The sequence below is a fragment of the Pollicipes pollicipes genome, unplaced genomic scaffold (genome assembly GCF_011947565.3).
Source record: "Pollicipes pollicipes isolate AB1234 unplaced genomic scaffold, Ppol_2.1 Scaffold_6052;HRSCAF=7182_pilon_pilon_pilon, whole genome shotgun sequence".
Taxonomy (NCBI): domain Eukaryota; kingdom Metazoa; phylum Arthropoda; class Thecostraca; order Pollicipedomorpha; family Pollicipedidae; genus Pollicipes; species Pollicipes pollicipes.
The window spans coordinates 1,836,869-1,842,251 of record NW_023596805.1 but is presented as its reverse complement, the minus strand read 5'-3'; the positions used below and the strand labels follow the sequence as shown (position 1 = coordinate 1,842,251).

Sequence of the window (5,383 nt, the reverse complement as noted above, 5' to 3'; positions counted from 1 at the left end):
GGAAGTTAACCGACGGCGAGCGGCGGCGCGGCAAGCAGGAGTACCGGGAGACACGCAGTCAGATGTCGCCACAGGTGCGGCTGGGATGGGTTGAGGACCACTGGAGTGGGGAGAGCGAAGGCTGCTGACGCCGGTAGAAAATGGTGGAAACGGGACTTTGAATAGCCTCAGGGGTGACAATAAGTCATCCCGTACGCATGAGTGGGATGCGATGTTTTTGCACCTTTACATCCCGACCATAGCATTTGCAGACGACCAGGCTCGGCATGTTCTGTTCGGGCCGTTCTTAAATCGTGGAGAATAAGATTTATATCTGTTTGAAACGTCGGCCTGAGTGTCCTCCTCCAGCCACCCACAAGCGTTGGAGGATTCGCCGAACACGCCACCAGCCTGTGCGTGTTGCAGTCTGCCAATGTTATCGCGACCTCTGAGAGAGAAGGATGGGTGTTCGATCTCTGCCCACGTGGCGCTTAGAGTCACCGCCGCATTGCGCCACAGTTCTGGCAGCAGCTGTGCCCCTCCCTACCTGTGATCCTGTGCCCCGTTGCCCCAGGCGGTGGAGGAGGAGCACCTGCCAGCCGAGTTCCGCAAGCGCCTCACGGAGTGGGAGATCGCCAAGGCCCTCGCCGGAAAATCGCAGCAGAACGTGGAGCAGCTGCAGAAGAACCTGCCGCACGAGTTCAACAAGAAGTACGAGGAGTGGAAGCTGATGAAGGCCGGCCGGCTGAGTCCGGGCTGCCAGAAACGGAGGGCAGCGGAGGTGCGCCGCCAGACGCGCACCAAGGACCTGCAGTGGCTGGAGCGGGAGCTGCAGAAGGTGAGAGTGGGGGTGGCAGCGGGAGCTGCAGAAGGTGAGAGTGGGGGCGGCAGCGGAGGCTGCAGAAGGTGAGAGTGGGGGCGGCGGCGGGAGGCCGGGCCAGGGATTGCTGGCGCGGAGACAGAAACCTCTGTAAGGTGGTTCAGTAGCCTCACTTCATCCGCTACATTAAACCAGTCGCACACTTCAGCTGAGCAGCGCGGGTACTGCTGGTGTTGGGGAGAGACGTCAGACTGGTGGCTTGGAGGTGGAGGTAGGGCTTCCATGATGTGCAGCATAAATAGCTCGACGCAGCCGGTAGGACTCGAACCTACGCTCCCAGAGGGAATCTGATTTCTAGTCAGACGCCTTAACCACTCGGCCACGGCTGCCCGCAACATGCGAGCATAGAACACTTGCGCCAGAAATGCATGACGGAGCTTTGTGCACGTCATTTACTCCCCCCCCCCCCCCCCTCCCCCATCACCGACCGCAGCCAATCCGCCACGTCACAGTTCGGAGGGCTTGGGGCGTCACGACCACTGTCAGAGACGTACCAATCGAAAGCGGGAGGACGGACGAAGAGGGCATCGCCGACACACGCCAAAACAGGGAACATAGCACACATACGCGTATTCGGCTTAAATGCAGTGGGAGCCATCTACTGCCCCTTCTGGGCGGTGAATAGCTCCCATTGGCGGCAGTGCCATGCACAGTTTTGCTCTGTTGTCTGTGAAGCAAGAAAATGTCTTATGCGCTCGGCTTCGTACGCTCATAAACCGGGCGCTGCGATGCGTCACTAAAGCCAACTGTCATTGATAAAGACGTAGGCGAAGGCCGAGGTCAGGTACTGGCGACGATGGAGGAAGTGACAGGAGTGCGATCAGAAAGTGTGAATGAATCGAGACTTTGGGCACTCGGTGTCATTTTGTTGGATATCCTGTCTTTGTAAAGCAAGAACCCCATTCGTCACTTCACTTATTTTATCATAGATATATGCAGGAGGCTTTGAGGTTTTTCGGCATTGTAAGCTTGAATTCTCATTCTGATAGTAAGCTAACTCCGCTATGCCGAGAAAACAGGTTAAACGGCCTTATAATGCAAGCATTGGCTATATCGACCCAGTTATGTGCTTGATTACGCTGAAAAAAACTGAGGTTGAGTTTTTTTATATAACCAGTGTTTGCATGATGACGTCGCTTGATCAGTACTTTCTTGTATGCCGAACCGTGATTACTGTCAGAATAAAAGCTCCAAATCACAACTATCCTCCCCTCTATGTGTATGCTTCTGTGCCCTTCAGTTCTTCTGTTCACGTTTTTCTATGCGCCATAGGTGGAGCGAGAGAAAGGTCGCCTGGAGAGAGAGCGGGAGAAGTACCTAGACCGGGAGGCTCGGTAAGCGTCCGACGACCTCTAGCCTCTGCGCAGGCCCAACGACCTGTAGCCTCTGAGCAGGTCACACTTGTCGAGGTTTTCTTTTCCCTACATGCAATGACTCGCGTGTGTTTGCTTGTTCGCAGCTGCCTGCTCGCAACAGCTTCTGCACTTGCAGTGGCACATGCAGAAGTTTGCAACGGGGAAACGTAGCTATAAAAATACCACTTTAAAATCCCTTGAGCGCGCTGCAGGTACATAAAATTTCTTACACGGTGTAAAACTGCATCGCGTGTTTTCGATTCACGGTTTACGGGCCTTCCTAGATTTTGAACTATCAACTTTATCCACGCCCGCATTAACGCATGTCATACATTCGATACTGGGGGAGAACGTGACTCCAGGGGAAAGTGTGTGAATGCGCCTCTGCTTACAGCCCAGTGTTATCGTCACAAGCCGTTGACTGTTTCCCCTCAGACTCGAGCGCGTTCGGGGTGGGTACTGAAGGAGTCTCCTGTTCTGCCCAGCCCAGTGTTTTCGTCACGAGCCGTTGACTGTTCCCCTCAGACTCGAGCGCGTTCGGGATGCTATGCGCCGACCCAAGGAGGACAAGGTGACCATCAAGACCGCCGAGGGAGAGTTCCGCTTCGAAGGCATCAACAAGAACTTCACCAAGAAACTCTACGAATGGGAAGAGAGGCGAGGTGGGAACAGCCTGCGTCAAGTCATGACGTTGTGGAGGGAATTGCTACGTAGACTAGGGAGTGGTCGGGACTTCGAAATGAGGGACGTACTTCCGCAACGATGTGCGTGCCTGTTTGTAAGGAGATTTAAAGCACGTGAGTCGGCTGGTTCGAAGCCCTCCTAGTTTCTGCGCACCTGATAGTGGCAAGGTCCCCAAAAGAAAATGCGATGATGGAGACCTATAAGATGCGGTCAATACGGGATCATTTTGCGCTTACTCAACCACTCAAAGTCCAATTTGGCAAAGCACCGCCTTCTGGACAAACTTGCTATGCAAAGTTACCCCGGGCTTTGATCACGATTGTGAAGTGTTTAGACGTCTGCGCTTAGTGGTATCTCGCTCGAAACGACGTCAGAAAATGACGTAACGAGGGGCAGGCGCAAAAAAAAACAGTTGCTTCGCAGCTACAGCCCATCGTTCGATAAAAAGCGGCGCCATGTAGGTAATGCAGTCCCCAAGTGTTCAACCAGAAAATGAACTTGAATTATTATCACCATCATTTCATTTTTGTGTTTGCTTTCCGCAAACACCCGACTTTCCAATTTGATGACACCTTCGATTTATTAGAAACTTCTGTTTCCGAATCGTCGTCCGGTGCTACGGCGGAGATCATGTACAGAAGTGTTGGGACTCATTAAGACCCTGGCAGTGCAGATGCGGTCATAGCGGTGCGAACCAGACCGGAGCGGTGTTGATGACCGACTTGGCGCGTTACCCAGTCCATTGTCAGAGAGGGCTGTGGACTGTCATCAAAAAGCTCGTTGTTAGCCACCGTTCACTTCTGGGACTTGTACCAGTCGGTTACAAGCTATGCGCGACATACAAAAAACATTTATAAATTTGATTGCCTTCCATTAGGGATTTCTATGAGCAGCCAGCCTGGTGTCAAAGTTTACTTAAGACTATACCACGCCATAAAGTGTTCCTGTTTATTGCTAACGTTGTCAAAAGCGAAGTAAATCCGTTTCACGTACTTGGTAGGAACGTCATCTATTTCACATAAAAATAGAAGTAAAAAATGATCAGAAAGGTTTACAATCGAAACTAATGTATGCACAAATCGAATATAGATGTGGATAAGACAGCAGTATTTGCCTTATTCCCCGGGAAAAACCGGAGAACAGGGATATAGTTGGGTTGATATTTCGGCGACATGCCTTTATCGAAATAGCAACAAAAGTGAAAAATGGACTAAATTGAACTTCTGCTATTGTTTCAATAAAGGCATGTTGCCGAAACATCAACCCAACTATATCTCCATTCTCCAGGTTTTCCTAGGAATAAGGCTAATGCTACTGTTTTATCCATGTGAGCAATGCTCCTCGCTAATGCACTGAACAACTTACGAATATAAATGTCATGATCAACGGAATCGACGACTACAAAAGAGACGAGAAAAAATCGGGTTGATGAAAGCGAGAGGAAGAAAGCAACTTTCAGTGTCATGCGAGGTAGACATTAAAAAAGAGGGCACGAAAACACACGAAGGCTTCGAATGGCACGAATAACTGAGGGCGGATTTTGCAGACCACTTAAGCCGAGCGTCCTCATCACGTGCAACCAAGCTGCGGATTCTTACATTGACGCTGTTCACAATGCTGTTTGCTAATTTGCCGCCGCCGTGATCTAGGGGAAAGATGCTGGACTCATAATCCAGTGGTACTGGGTACCAGAGTGGGCGTATTGTTTGACCTGACTGAAATGAAAAGGCCAGCTGGCAATTGATCAACGAGGGTCAACCCAGGCCTGGGGCGGCACGCAAAACCCGCCGCGTTCCTGTCTGCCGAAAGGGCGGAGGCAAAATTATCTGTTGGACTGGACAGCACGCTTGTGGTGGGGTCCGGGGTACACGCAACAAGCTATGCTTAGCAGGTACTCTGAATCTGAAATCACCGATGCAAACTATTCAAGAAAAAAATATTTAAAAAGTCAGAAAACTGCCTGCAGGTTTGATTCAACGGTTCACATGACCAAAAGATCGCGAAAGAAAACTGAAGTTGACCTACCGAACACTGGGGGGCTCCAAATGTAAAAAGACATTCATATAAGCTGCACAGATGCAGATACAAGGGCAGTTATTGGCAGTTGTATGACCGATGAGGAAGACATATCTTACCAAACGGTTGCTGAGAAGGCTCCAGGTTCCTCGAACGTTGATGACCGATGATGAAGATACATCTCAACAAACGGTTGCTGAGAATGCCCCAGGCTACTCGAAAGTCCACTGAGCCCGGGCCTCGGCTGTGACGGTTCCTGTAGATTTGATAATCTCGGTTGTGGGAGCCGGCTCGATGCCCTGGGCCGAGTCGGCTCCGGTCTGGTCAACGGTCCCAGTGTGGCAGATCAATACCCCAGAGTTCTTCCCCGGGACTTGCTTTTGGCATTCTGTGCATAGCTTTTCACCGACTGATTAACGTCCCAGGAATAAACGGTGGCCAACAATGGACCTTTCGGTGATGGGCCGTG

The 5,383-nt window shown here is 51.2% G+C and overlaps 1 non-coding gene across 1 annotated transcript; it reads right to left on the bottom strand.

Moving 5' to 3' along the window:
* Positions 1 to 1,106: 1,106 nt before the first annotated feature.
* On the bottom strand, positions 1,107 to 1,188 carry TRNAS-AGA (transfer RNA serine (anticodon AGA)). The gene has a single exon. It is a non-coding gene; the product is annotated as a tRNA-Ser (tRNA).
* Between the last annotated feature and the right edge of the window lie 4,195 nt (positions 1,189 to 5,383).